Here is a 15,370-nt window from a genome sequence, read left to right as displayed (position 1 = left end):
TGTGAGTATATGTGGAGCCGACACCCTAGTCATGTGTGATGTTTGCACCATCACACATACGTGCTGCACCCGCTCTGGGGGCGCTTCTGCTCTTGGGGTGTTTCTGGAATTTTATAACATACAGTCTGATGTTCAGAACTCCTGGGGCCAGGAGCCCCCGGGTCCCTTCTGCCTGCTTCCCCTGCAGACAGCTCCGAGCGGCCCTGTGAGGTCTTCAGGGACATGGTGGGAAGGCTAGTCCCAGCTCTTAGGTCAGGAGCCTAATCGCCCACCTAAGCTTGAATCCCGTCTGTGCCATTTACTGTGCAATGTTGGGCATTTTATTTAACTTTTCTATACATATGTTTCCTCTGATAGAAACAATGGATAGATGGAAGAGGAACACAAGGTGTTTCGAGGACTGAATGGGATGTGGTGAGAGGTAGTTTGAGAGCAGAGCTTGGTCTCTGTCCTTCATTATCTCTCTGTTTGCTCAAACTCATGTCCATCAAGTCAGCGATGCCATCCAACCATCTCATCCTCTGTCGTCCCCTTCTCCTCCTGCCTTCAATCTTTCCCAGCATCAAGGTCTTTTCCAGTGAGTCAGTTTGCCTCAGGTGGACAAGGTATTGGAGCTTCAGTTTCAACATCAGTCCTTCCAATGAATATTCATGACTGATTTCCTTTAGGATGGACTGGTTTGATCTCTTTGCAGTCCAAGGGACTCTCAAGAGTCTTCTCCAACACCACAGTTCAAAAGCTTCAATTCTTTGGTGCTCAGCCTTCTTTATGGTCCAACTCTCACATCCATACATGACTACTGGAAAAATCATAGTTTTGACTAAATGGACCTTTAAAAGTTGGCAAAATGTCTCGGCTTTTTAATATGCTGTCTAGGTTTTTCACAGCTTTTCTTCCAAGGAGCAAGTGTCTTTTAATTCCAGGCTGAAGTCACCATCCACAGTGATTTTGGAGCCCAAGAAAATAAAGTCTGTCACTGTTTCCATTGTTTCCCCATCTATTTGCCATGAAGTGATGGGACTAGATGCCATGATCTTAGTTTTCTAAATGTTGAGCTTTAAGTCAGCGTTTTCTCTCTCCTGTTTCACCTTCATCAAGAGGCTCTTTAGTTTTTCTTAGATTTCTGCACTTGGCTGATATCATTAGGGCAGAGTTTGATACTAGCAGATACTTAAGGAACATGGGCTTTCCCAGGTGGCTCAGTGGGAATACTGAGAATACTCCTGCCAATGCAGGAGATGCGGTTTCCATTCCTGGGTCGGGAAGATCCCCTGGAGGAGGAAATGGCAGCCCAGTATTCTTGCTTGGAAAATCCCATGGACAGAGAAACCTGGCGGGCTTCAGTCCACGGGTTGCAAAGAGTGGGACACGACTGGGTGCGCACACACGCTGAGCCCTTAGCACTTACCACCAGCATTTGCAGTCTGCAGTGTTGTCGTGGGCTCCACTGCACTCGATCTAGCCCTTTATCCCTATTTCTCAGAAAAAGAAAGTAAGGCTTTGAAGGGATTTGCCCAGAGGAATACAACTGTTAATCGGCAGGGCTCGGATGAAACTAACAGTATTTGTCAGCTGTTTTAAAGAAATCTGCATCAAAGGGTCAGAGAGCAGAGATATATGAGGCTGGAGTTATTTCAGCGGATTCCTCCTTCTGGATGAACAGCACACTTTTCTTTAAAGAAGGCACCATTCGGAACACAATTCATGGAGTTTTTTGGGGGAAGTAGATATTGATTTCATTTTGAGTGATATCTTTAGTGTGGACGTTGGCTGGGAGTGCGATCTCCTCCTTGGGCCCTGGCTCAGAGGAGACTCGGTTTCCTGGAGTAGCAGCTGCGGGCAGCCACAGGTGCCCAGCTCGCAACCGTGGTGGGTAACTGGGCCACAGAGACGGAAAATGCCCTAAATCTAAACCTCGTGGAGTGGCACTTTCACTTCTTCCATAAGAGCAAGCCCCAGAGTCCTTCTTGACTGGGGGTGCTCGGGGAAACTGGGGGTGTGGACAGGAAGTAAGTCCACGGAGTACTGGGGGGTCACTGCCAGTTGAGCAATGGTGATGGAACCATGGACCCTTACCCTGTGCCCTTCTGACGCTGAGCTGTAACCTAAAGAGTAGAACCAATGCAAGAACACTCCTGGGAATCTATAGCTCAAACAACTGCAGGGCAGCAGGTGATAAGACTCTGGACGGCCGAATGTGATCACGCTGGGCGTTGGAGGTGGAAAGGGTGGTGGGCAGAGTGAGAGCAACTAGCCATCAGCTTCTGGGATGAAGAGCACTGGATCGGACCATTCTGGAGGCTCCCTCCAAAAGCACCCCGAGATGGAGCCATCCCACATTCTTTCCCGCAGACTGCAGAAGTCACATCTGTTTCACCAACACCAAACATAAGCCAGGAGGAATCGAATCCTTTGTCCAAACAAGCAGCTGCACTTGCCAAGTGACTGGCATCCATTCCTGTGCCTCGACTTCATCTCTGGTTTTGTGTTTTTCTCCTGCATAGAAGCTCACTCCCAATTCATATGTCTAATGACTTAACCTTGCAAGACCCAATTCTGGGGTCACGTCCTCTGCAAAGACATCTTTCCCATCTGTAATCAGAGCGAAGATCTCTTTTTCATCCTCCTAAATCATCTTCCCCAGGTCTCTGGTTGCCATGAGAAGTGACCGAGCTCCTCGCAGGGGCTGGGAGCAGAAATGACCAGGCTCTGCCCTGCCCCGAAGGAAGGAGCTTCAGGCCTGTTTACTGTGGTCCTTGCCATGGGGACCCTCGGGGGACTGTGACCATGCCTCATTCATCTTATATCTCCTGAGCCTAGAAGGGTTCGTGGCACAAAACAGGTACTCAACATTGTTGAAAAAATGGGGCCCATGTGAAAACAGTGATTCATACACAGTTATCCCTTGGTACCTGGGACAGAAAGGGTAGTTATGAACAAACCCTCTCCTCTGCATCCTTGTTTGTCATCTACTCTACTGCTAACTTCTGAAATACTTTCACTGGGCTTGGAAATAGAGTTGCATTAGTGATTGAAATGGGAAGGCTCCTTGGAATTAGTGATTTGTGTAAAATGTAGATCTCTGAACAAAATTCCTTTCTATCTTATCACTGGCCACCCACATCTGGTGTCTGTGTGGTCTTGGCTACTTATTAACTACAGCTTTTTAGCAGAATCACTTACGGACTCTAATCTCGCCTTTACTGAGCTCTGAGTGGTAAGAGTAATCACTCAGACTCGCAGGGTTTGGGAGGAATCTACTGCTTACCCGGTGCTGATGTCCAGGGCCAGGCTCGGGCACTGGTAGGTTTTGTTGGTCAAAAATTACACAGGAGGGCCACTGATCACACATTCAAATGCACTGCACCTCTCCACACTGTTAGCGCTGACCGTGGTCTTGAGTGGTGCCCTATCATACCTAAGTTTTGTATCTTCTAGATTCTAATTATGAATAAACAGCTTCTGAATGCCAGAAAGCTTACCCTGATGGAAGAGACCAGGTGGAATATTCCATGACATTGGTGGTTTTCTACTAAGGAACTACTGATTTCAAAATTCTGAGTTTTAAGAAATTTAACAGAAACTGTCTCTTCATTCTCAGTGCAGATTTGTGTAAAAGTTTATATTTATCATTCCTATATAATTGCTTATTGTTTTCCAGACCAGAATCAGAAAAAGGAAAAGAAAATCTTATTTTTTTTAACTGAAAAAACATGTATTTACGGTAATGTTGCATGTTCAAATTGGACAGGAAAGTTCACTACCATAAAGTATGAAATCCTCTATTTCTGTCTGATTAAGAAACTTGGCCATGCAATTTATAATTTCAAAATAATCCCCATCAAAAGTCCAACGTCACTGTTTTGCAGAAGAAGATCCATCCTACAATTCATATGGACTCTCCAGGAACCCCCAAATAGCCAACACAATCTTGAAAAAGAAGAACAAATTTGGAAGTTTCGTATTTCCTGATTTCAAAACTCACTACAAATTTACAGTAACCAGAATAGTGTGGCACCGGTGTAAAGACACAGACAGCACAACGGAGCAGAACAGACAGCCGTAGATACACCTTCACATGCGGTCAGATGGCTCCTGACAAGGGTGGCGAGACCACTCAGGGGAAAGGGCAGTCCTTTCAACAAATGGTGTTGGGAAACTGGGTATTTACATGAGAAGAATGACACTGGACCCTTATCTTACCCCATATACAAAAAGTCACTCCATTTGGGTCAAAACTCAGAGCCAAACATAGGAGCGAAGACTATACAGCTCTGAACAGAAAATATATAGGAAAATCTTCATGATGTTAGACTTGGCAATGATTCCTTGGATATGAGACCAAGAGCCACAGAACAAAAGAAGGATAAATTGGACTCTGTCAGAATTAAAACCGTTTCGCTGTCAAAGGACACTGCCAACCAAACGCCAAGGCAAACTACAGAACGGGAAAAAACATTTGCAAACCATTTATCCAATAAGGGCTTAATAGCCAGAATATATAAATAACTCTTATAACTCAGTGACAACAACAAAGCTTTCTGATTAAGGCAAGAAGCTTCAACAGACATTTACCCACAGAAGATACACAAGGGCCCAGTGAGTACATGAAAGGGTCCTCAGCCTTACTATCATCAGGAAAACGTAAGTCAAAACCACAGCAAGATACCACTTCACAGCCATCACATGGCTATGGCAAAAGCAAACCCACATAGAAAGCAAGGTGCTGCTGAGCATGTGGAGAAACTGGAACCCTTGTGCATGGCTGGTGAGAGTGCAAAATGCAGCAGCCACGATGGAAAACAGTAGGGAAGTTCCTTAAAAAATTAACATCCGATCAAACGGTTTCACATCTGGGTATATCCATGAGCAGAACTGAAAGCAGAGATTCAAACAAATATTTGTGCACCCCTTCACAGCGTCATTATTCTTAGTAACCAAAAGGTGGAAGCAACCCAGACATCCATTTACAGAGAGTGGATAAAGCTAATGTGGTCTCTGCCTGCCACAGAATCTTATTCAGTCTTAAGAAGGGGATTCTGATGCCGGCTACAATGTCACGCTGTTAAAATAACCAGTCACTAGTGGACTGCAGTCCATGGGGTTGCAAAGAGTCAGACACGACTTAGTGACTGAACCACTGCCAAAGTAACGATACTGTATAGTTCCGCTCGTACGGGGCCCCTAGAGCAGGTCAATTCAGGGAGACAGGAAGTGGCTGGTGGTTTCCAGAAGCCAGGAGGAGGCAGGGGTGAGTGCTTAGTGGAGACAGAGTTTAAATCTGGGGAGACGAACAGGTTCTGGAGACGGGCGGAGACGGTAGTGCTCAGCTCTGTGGATGTGCTCCATGCTGGTGAACTGTGCACTTAGAGATGGTTCAGGCGGTCACTTTTACATTCTGTGTATTTCACCACAATTTAAAAACCCTTAAGGAAGAACATTAGCCATAACTGGGCGTTTCCAAGGACCTGACTCTCATGGGCCACGGCAGCACCAAGGGAGGCTGATCATCCCTAACTGAAGCGTCCTGGGATGACCCCGGACAGAGCACGCAGGCCCTCACTAAAGACACGTCTAACTTCCTTAAAGACAGAGTCCCTGAGTGGACTAGCGGTGGAAAGAGAGATCTAATTGTAAAGCAGCTCTGTACAAAGGGACTTCCCAGGTAGCGCTGGTGGAAAGAACCCACCTACCAGTGCAGGAGACCCAAGAGACACGGCTTTGATCCCTGGGCCGGGGAGATCCCCTGGAGGAGGGCATGGCAGCCCACTTCAGTATCCTTGCCTGGAGAAGCCCATGGACAGAGGAGCCTGGCAGGTTATAGTCCATGGGGTCACACAGAGTCGGACACAACTGAAGCAGCTGAGCAGGCATGCTGTACAAAGAAGCCCCCACAACTGACAAAGGCTGAACAGAGCTGTTAATCTGGCTGTGAAATTATTTTCTAGATAATGTTGTAATTGGATACAAAACCATTTGAATCTCTGTTTAGTAATAGTGATAATTTCTGACATTGTACTGAGTTTATGAAGGTTAAGGGACATTCTACCCTTGATCAAATACAGAATCCTCCATCACAAACCTGACTTTGTGCTTTCTCGAGTATACGTTGAGGCAGTACACACACATGTCTGCACGCGGAGCCTGGAGTCGGGCGCGGATCCTTACCTTTACGTGGCCCTTGGATCGCCATGCGTCTGTGGACCACCTGGACCCTTCCCCGACGGGATGTTGTGGATAATTCCAGAGACACAGACTCTTGACTGGACTCGATAACTACATTTTTTCCTCCTCCACGAGGTGCAGTCGGTCTAGAGAAGAAGCAGAGGGCAGAGGAGTGAAGCCGATTTCCATAGTGCAGGAAGGGTCCTACCTGGGGGTCCAAACACCAGGGAGGCTCGCCTTGAGGAGGAGAGCTGATGACAACCAGCTGGCGCACGGACACGCGGGGACGCTCCGGGGGCATGCCACAGCGCTCCGGGGGCCCTGGGGACAGTGTCACGGGGACTCATTCTCCATCAGTAATTCCTTATAGGAAAATCTCTTTAGAAAACTAAACTACTGTTTGTGATGTCAAGATTACACAAAACTGCAACCACACTCTCCTAAAACCAAGTGTAAGAGCTAGTTTTGATTGAGTCTGAAAATCATAAAGGCCGTATGAAACATTTAGGAGCGAGTTGGGACGCAGAACAACGTGTCTGTGTCAACACAGAGCTTCTGCTGACATAGGCCGTCAGACGTGTCTTTAGTTTCTTCATCTTCTCCATTCAAAAGACAGCAAACAAGCTACAGTCCTTCCCACAGAAAAGGCTTTACAAGGACACACTCTTTGCTAATGAAAAAGGAAAGAAAGTACTACCTCTTAAGTATTCACTAAAAATTTGTATTTGTTGTAACTATAAAGCAACAACCAAATGTAGTGTTTAAAACGGCCTTTGTGCATAATCTTCTATGATGAATATTTGCATAGTGGGCACAGTTATTCTGAAGATGTTCTGAGATGTTACTAAATTGGTTACCAGTGGTTTGAATGGCATTCGAGGCAATGGTTTTATGAAAATGCATCTTAATTCTCATCATATGAAGAACATCAAAGTAGACAAATTTAAATAAATCTTATAAATCAGCCAACACAAAGCAAAACAATTACGTGATTGAAAAATGAGTGAAAAGGATGATCTATTAATGATCAAAGCCACTTTATCCGATACATCGCCAACACGTTGCTCAAAATCACATTTCAGCAACTAATTTACACATTTCGCTTTTCTGGTAATCCCAGAAAGTCACCTCCACGGCTCTAAGCATTTCCTAAAGGGCCAAGGGAGCATCCCACGGTTCCCCTTCTTTTCAGGGAATCTGTGAGGTTCTACCCTGCAAGGACAAAGCATACCCTGAGGGGCCGTCAGGAAAAGGATAGGGTCTCCTCGAGCGCAATTAGGATCTGTGAGACCCTAATCTGTGGACAACGTTTCGTTTGGCGCATGCTCTGTTCTCCACTCCCACATTCAGAAATACATCAGCGGGCTGAGAAAACATTCTCCTTCCCATGTAGATGCCGCCGGCTCTGAGCCTTTCTCGGACCCGCTCCTCCAAATACCACTGAGTCTGCTCTTCCACCCTGGTGACAGACTTCCCTGGTTCCCTCAGGCTCACAGGGAGCTGGGGTTCCCCACAAACATGAGACACCCTGTCCCCCTTTGGAAGACAGACAGAAGTTAGGGTGGCTGTCAGCAGGAGACACCACGTCTCCCCTAGAGGGGTCTTCACCCCCTAGTCATGTGTCGGATGTAGATTAAAAACTCATTGACAGATGGATTACAGGCTAAATGCCCTTGAAGTGTATTTGATGCTTCTGACTAAATGCATGTCTATTTTGATTTAAGATGACTGAGATGTAAAACAGAAGTTAAGGCAGAAGTTCAAAAAACAGAATGAAGGCTCCTGAGCCAGTTCTTTGAACAAAACGCGTCTCCTTGTGTAAGAAACGACGGAGCCTCTGTACGACAGAGCCCCTCAGGGACGTGCGCTCGGAAGACGCGGCCTTCCGGGAACTCGGGTGCCGACGGAGCGCCGCGCCCCGAGGTCCTGCCTGCTTCCGCCCCTGCCACCCGGGCTGCTTGTGGTGATTTGAGATGGACTTCCCAGGGTGAGCTCCCGAAGCGTTTAGTGAGCAGCTTAGTTGCCAAACCCAAACGGCACCGACAGCGGGCGCCTGCGGGCGTTCAGTCCCGCTGCCTCAGCTGCCCGCGTCCACCGTCACTCAGGTGGGGCTCTGGGCTTCCTTATGGCGTTTGTCATTGCATGAAATAACTGCACTCATTCCACCTCCTTTTAAACTACCTGCTTTGAGATAATCGTGGATGATCCACACGCAGCTGAAAGAATGGTGCAGAGAGTGAACCAGCGCTCACACCTGTGCCCAGCATGCCGTGGGTTGACCGCCCCGGGCATCTGGGGCGGCGGGTGGTGGCGAGGAAGGGGTTCATGTGGGTGGGGGGTTCCCTTCCCAGGATCTCACATCACTGTCTCCTCTTAAAACAGTACATAGTAAAGAAGCGATCTGAAGTAGACGCTCAGTTTTAGACCACTGCGTCATAAATGGCTGTATTATAAAATTCATTTTAACTTTACCTTTGTTAACATTCATGACCTAGGACAGATTTTGACTTTCTCCATTTAAGAGGACTAGGTATTGCTTAGTTTTTAGATGAGTCATGTAGTGAATAAAGAGCATTCTTTGTCCCCAATTCAAGGATGATTGATAACTTCGTTTTTGGTTTTTAGACTGATTATATATTAAGAGATAGACTGAAATTCAGTCTTGTCATGAAAGAGACATACGTGACCCTTTCTTTGAAACGTTTGCATTTTGGACAGAAGAAAACCAAGTTTCTCTGTTTCTTCCTTCCCTTCCTCCCTCCTTTCGTTATTTTTAAAATGTGTTTCCTGAGGATGAGGCAGGAGAGGCTATTCCAGGCAGGAATCTGGAAGCACTTCTCCATATATAACAAATCATAAACAGGGTCACCTTTAGTCTCATTATGTGTATAAAGTGCTTAAAAAGCTACTTTGATATAATTTTCACTCTCTCTAATTTTTTCTTCTAACCTTTTAAAAAGACCATCAGAGAAACTGTGACGAGCAGTCTGAGGACTCTGACCCTGTGAATGTGACGTGAAGAGCGGGGTGGGCCACTCTGAGGCAGATTTGCTCCTTGCTAATTTGTAAATTAGTGCCCCTTCTGCTTCGTGCTTTTGCTAACGGCTCCTGGTGGCTCCCCGCTCACGTGCGTTACGGAAACACCAGCAGTGCCCCAGGCCCGAGAGCCACGCGGCCAAGAGGTGCCCTGAGCTCCTGGGGGCCTCCGGGGACCACCGGAACCCCCGGCAATTCAGGGCCCATTTGGAGCCTCGAAGAATGGTTCTGCTGGGAACCAAGAGTGTCTTTACTTGGCTAGTGTTAAATATAGACGTTGGAACAGCTGTGTTCAGCACCTTTGGTAACAGGGACCCCTAAGAGAGCCTTGAAAGCCTTGGGAATTGGTCAGCTCTTGTGGGGACGTGCCATTTTCAGGAGGTGCGCATTTCTCGGTCTCCAGTGGGGCAGAGGGGTGGGGAGGGGAGGACGGCGGGAGGAGGCTGGCCATGCTCTCCTCCTGGGGGCCAGGCCACAGCTCCTGCTCACCCCCTCGTCCAGCTCAACCGAGACCCAGGTTCCGTGCAGCACTCCCCTCGTCCCAGGACCTGAGAGCCTTCAGCCTCCACTCAGACCTCCTGTGGTCCGTAGGCTGCAAAGACCAGTGTCACCATGAACAGCAGGAGGCACAGACGTACAAATGTAGCGGGGGAGGGATAAAGCAGGAGTTTGGGATTATTAATAACATATACACACTAGTGTACATAAATAGTCAACAATAGATGGTCAGCAAGGACCTCGGTTGGGTCAGGGGACTCTATTCAATACTTGGTAATAACGTTATGGGAAAAGACTCTGAAAAAGAGTGGATGTGTGTACACACAGAACTGGGTCACTTTCTTGTACACCTGAAACCAACACACCATTGTACATCAACTACTGTCGTTGTTCAGTCGCTCAGTCGCGTCCGACTCTTTGGGCCCCATGGACTGCAGCACACCAGGCCTCCCTGTCCACCACCAGCTCCCAGAGCTTGCTCAAACTCATGTCCACTGAGTTGGTGATGCCATCCAACCATCTCATCCGCTGTCGTCCCTTTCTCCTCCCGCCTTCAATCTTTCTCAGCATCAGGGTCTTTTCCAAAGATTCAGTTCTTCCCATCAGGTGGCCAAAGTACTGGAGTTTCAGCTTCAGCATCAGTGAATATTCAGGACTGATTTCCTTTAGGATGGCCTGGTTGGATCGCCTTGCAGTCCAAGGGACTCTCAAGACTCTTCTTTCCTCCAGTTTGGTTTTGTCTCTTTTCCATTCTGTTTGTTGGCTTGTTCTGGTTTCCTTCCTATTAGAGGATGTTCGCAGGCGTCTGAGGATCCTTGGCGGTTGCTAGCACGTACCTGGGCAGCACTGGCGTGTCCTGGATGGATGCCCTGCTCACGCTGCCATGGGTGATGCACCTGGATCTGGGGCGTCTGTGTCAGGTGTGTGGTCCGCGTGCGGTGAGTGGACGCTGTGCCCGGGCGGCATGGGCTTCGAGTCCAGGCTTCCGCTGCGTGCCTGAGTGCTCTTGGTGAGTTATGGAATTTTTTCTCTGCATCAGTTTCCTCATTTGTAAAGGGGTCACCACAGAAGAGCTTATAAAGAGTTTATAAAACTTTCAAAAAGGGGCACATCACTGGATTGTGTCTGCTACAGAGTGAGAGCTACAGAGGGTGTTTTGAACCAGTCAGTTGATAAATAGGCACCTCTCACCCGAGGAACCCGCTTGGGAGAAGATCAGGGGGACCGCAAGAGGCTGAATACTCAGCCTCTGCCCTTCCTCTGGGTCCGGCTTTCAGCACAGTGTCCAGCCTCAGCCCACCAAGAGCTCTCTGCTCTGTTCCACCAGAGAATAAACCTGGAGATGCTGGAAGGAAATAAATAAATAAACCAGCAGAGATGCTGGAAGGAAAAGATCCCTGGGGTCTACACAGCTTTTAACCTTTCAACCAACTCACCGGTTAAGAGTGCAGCGTCATCTCACCTCCCGTGGGGCCTGAACCTGCGGGTCCTGGAGGTGTGAGCGTCCTGGGGAGGGTCTGAGCCCACCCCCCTTCCTGCACCTCCCTCCTCACCTGTCGCTGCCCTCTAGCCTCGGACAGGTCGCCATCGGCTCCCCTCTGTTCTGTGTCTTTTTTTTTAATGCACATGACTCTTCTGTCATTTTAGTGGGATTTGAGGTAAGAGAAGAAGCCAACGTTCTTGAATCTGCCATCTTTTACTGAACACGAAAAGTCTAACACCTGTTCATCTCTTCACAGGAAAGCTACGTTCTGAGAGGAGCACAGAGACAACACAGCAGGTTTTTTTTTTTTAATCCTTTCCTCCTAGAAAACAGTCATCTAGAACCCCATCTTTATTTTGAGTTGACTCTAACTAGATTCGTGTATTGAGTACAAGCATTTATGCCTGTTCAGTTCAGTTCAGTTCAGTCGCTCAGTCCTGTCCGATTCTTTGCGACCCCATGGACTGCAGCACGCCAGGCCTCCCTGTCCATCACCAACTCCCGGAGTTCACTCAGACTCATGTCCATTGAGTCAGTGATGCCATCCAACCATCTCATCCTCTGTTGTCCCCTTTTCCTCCTGCATTCAATCTTTGCCCACATCAGGGTCTTTTCCAGTGAGTCAGTTCTTCACATGAGGTGGCCAAAGTACTGGAGTTTCAGCTTCAGCGTCATTCCCTCCAATGAACACCCAGGACTGATCTCCTTTAGGATGGACTCGTTGGATCTCCTTGCAGTCCAAGGGACTCTCAAGAGTCTTCTCTGACACCACAGTTCAAAAGCATCAATTCTTTGGTGCTCAGCTTTCTTCACAGTCCAACTCTCACATCCATACATGACCACTGGAAAAACCATAGTGTTGACTAGATGGATCTTTATTGACAAAGTAATGTCTCTGGTTTTGAGACCAACGAGTAAAATTTTTTCATTTTGTTTCAATTGTCTGTTGCCCAGATGATTAGTCCACAGTGATTTCCCCTTGATTGCATCTCTTTTCCATCACACACCAGCTTTTTCCAGTCCCTTCTCTCTTCCCTCCTAATGTCCTCTTTCCACACCTTCCAGACCCACGTCTGCCAGCTTTCCGTATCAGTTCTGCCTTTTGGTGTCAAGGCCTTTCTCTCCACAAGCCTCTCCTTTGGGAGTGACGGGAGGCTTCCTCCCTGATGGGACTGTGGCTCACTTACATTTGTGTCTCTAGAACACAGGAAAAAAACAGGCCCTGCGGAGCGAACAGCTGGTATGTGCAGTGCGAGCCCCGTGGCCTCCTGCAGACCCCCAGGCTCCTGTGTCCCCCGCTCTTCTCTGGGGTCTCATGCGGCAGCGCCCAGAACGCTCTGTCTTCACCTCCTGCAGACCCCCAGGCTCCCGTGTCCCTGCTCTTCTCCGGGGTCTCATGTGGCAGCACCCAGCACGCTCTGTCTTCACCTCCCTCAGACCCCCAGGCTCCCGTGTCCCTTGCTCTTCTCTGGGGTCTCACGCAGCAGCACCCAGCACGTCTGTCTTCACCTGCTACAGACCCCCAGGCTCCCATGTTCCCCGCTCTGTTCTGGGGTCTCGCACGGCAGCACCCAGCATGCTCTGTCTTCACCTGCTGCCGTGCAGTTGCTTGTCGGGTTCCTGAGCCTAGACTCAGAGCCGCAATTCTGCGTTCCCTCCATCGCGCCCCAAGAAAGACACTGGGAGGTCTTTTTTCTTTTTCCCTATTTCCACAATAATTATCTGAGTGAAGAATCTAGATGGAGCAACTCTCCCTAGGATGCTGGAACATGTCCCTCCATTGCCCTCCTCCTCCTGAGGATCCTGGCTGTGTCCTCCCTGCCACTGACCTGACTGTCTGCCCCACTTTAGAGGGGGTTCAGAAGTAATGCCCAGGTCCCTCCTCGTCCTCAGCGTCGGGGTTGAGGGAAAGCACACGCTTCCCCAATGAACCACAGCCTCGGCCTTGCTGGCTGACTTTCTGGTTTCATGTGGGCTTACTGCCCTTGCGTCTGGCCGCCCTCTGGAGCACTGCCCCACCTCCCTCCTGGGAGCACGGATGGAGCTGTGCATCCCGTGGGAAGCGATGGAGCCCTCCCAGGTCTGCGTCTCTGGGAGCCCAAGGAGAGAAAGCTCATGGAAAGGCTGGGGTTGGAGGGAGTCAGGATAAGATGGATGGCATGCTCTCGGAGCCACAACCCAGACACACTGGGATCCCAGAAACAGTGATCCCGGATACACCGTGACCCCGGACACACGGGGACCCCAGACACAGTGGGACCCCAGACACACTGACCCCGGACAGGCGATTGTGCCCCGAAAGGCCCAGTTTTCTGGCCTCCTGGGGCTCTGGTGATGGTTAGTGGGAGCCCACGGCGTGATCACAACAGGGCGTCTGCCTCAGGTGGGACTGATGACTCAAGCACATGGATTTTGAACAGGAAGCTGGGACAGAGGAATGGCACAGGCTTGTGGGATAAGTTTAATGACTTTTCTCAAAAATGTGAATTGAGGTGCGTGGGGAAGAGAACAGGTTTAATTTCAGCAGAGGTCCTGGGAAATAGGGTCTGTTTCACAGGTGACTCAGGTTCACTGCCCAGGGCACGGTCTCCACGGTGAATGGAGGGCTTCTGGCAAAGACCGACGTTTCCAGTTTATGGGGGAAACTGAGGGCTCTTTGGGGAGCTGGGTGGGAGGAGCTCTGTGGGGCGGTCCAGTCGGGGCCGAGCTGGAATTTGCCCCCCCAGTTCCTCCACCCAGACCTCTCCAAGCCCTGCTGCTTCCTCCGCAGGGCTTTGATGCCCCTGGAGAAGCGGGGACCCCTGCGGGTGGCGGGTCTGCGCATCCTCATGGGGTGAAGGGACTGCGAGGGTGTGAACGGGCGGAGGGGCGCCGCTGGCCGCCAGAGCGGACCCTTCCCCCACACCCTCGCCCGGACCCTTCACGCTTACAGACGGAGCGCACCGCCGGCTTTTTGCCCAATTTTGGTGATTTGCAAACGGATCGCAGCCACTCCCCCACCAGTTCCATTTAATTTACATTTTAAAATTCAAGTCCCATGGATGTATCTGTATTGTAGTGATGATGTTCCCCCATCAACTCCCATTGAGGTTTATTTCATTTTTGGGCAAACCTTCCACATATGTATTTATTGCACAATCACAGCTACAGTTGCCAATTTCTGCTCAAAGATTTGTAGTTGGGACCAACCATGTGCAAACTCAGCGTTAACTTTTTAAGTTAAAGCACACAAGTGCTTTCCTCTTTTTTAATAATAAGAATATTACTATTATGAAAAGCACAATGGGGATGCTGAAGAGATCATTGATGTCACAGCCATGGGGTGATTAAATATGTCCAGGTGGACCCGGACATATCAGGAGGTTGACTTTTCAACTCTTTTCCAACCCGATAATCTCTGAAATCTTGAATGATAGATGTAATCTCAGTTTTTGATAACCTTAAACCTTTTGAGGTGAAACTATTGACAAGATAATGGAGCACTTAAAATATCTAAGAGGGTCCAGGTGAACAAGACACGTCTATTTCTTTATAGTAAAATAAGTACATTTTAGAGAAGCGTCTTGAAAAGTAAACTTTTTCAGTTGAATAATTTCCCCCATTTTCTTTCACTATAAGATGTCAGATAGTTTTAGATTGAAATATTTGACTGTTGGCTGTAATAATCAAAATTATAAAACTGATACATTTCTCAAAACCCATCAAATTGTAGAGAGCTACAAGATTCAAATCAAAGGTTAACAAGAACCACTTATGATCCTAAAATTCAGAGTTACACGTGTACAAAGCCACAAATATATCCAAAGCTAAAATGTAGAGCTTCAGTGTAAACCATAACACTGGTTGTCACTGCCACCTTGCTGAGTGTGTATTTTCAGGTAAATATTTTATTTATTTTTGTGTATACATCTTTTGAATTAAAACAATTCGCGCACTCTAAAGACTGCTTTCCAACCACACCCACAAACCCCTGGCTGCGCTCCTCACCCGCGCGGCTCCGCGCTGTTCGCACTCGGCGGTTTGGGCCTCCCCACCCCCACCCGTCAGCCCCGCTTAGCTCGTTGGTCGCCACCGGCTTGTTCTCTGTATCTGTGCTAAGCCAGCTCAGTCGTGTCCGATCCTTTGCGACCCCGTGGACTGTAGCCCAGCAGGCTCCTCCATTCATGGGATTCTCCAGGCATGAACCCT

At 48.6% G+C, this 15,370-nt stretch overlaps 1 protein-coding gene across 24 annotated transcripts in view; it reads right to left on the bottom strand.

Moving 5' to 3' along the window:
* Nucleotides 1-15,370, bottom strand: part of MYT1L (myelin transcription factor 1 like) — a 398,154-nt gene that overhangs the window by 162,098 nt on the left and 220,686 nt on the right. For all 24 annotated transcript variants that reach the window (XM_070795423.1, XM_070795424.1, XM_070795422.1 and 21 more), the window contains one exon: nucleotides 6,169-6,311. The gene's annotated coding sequence lies outside the window, so the exon portion shown is untranslated. The remainder of the gene's footprint in view (nucleotides 1-6,168; nucleotides 6,312-15,370) is intronic.

The sequence above is a fragment of the Bos indicus genome, chromosome 8 (assembly GCF_029378745.1).
Source record: "Bos indicus isolate NIAB-ARS_2022 breed Sahiwal x Tharparkar chromosome 8, NIAB-ARS_B.indTharparkar_mat_pri_1.0, whole genome shotgun sequence".
In the NCBI taxonomy this organism is placed as follows: domain Eukaryota; kingdom Metazoa; phylum Chordata; class Mammalia; order Artiodactyla; family Bovidae; genus Bos; species Bos indicus.
Note: the sequence above shows the minus strand (reverse complement) of the source record. Positions and strands in the feature narration are given on the sequence as shown.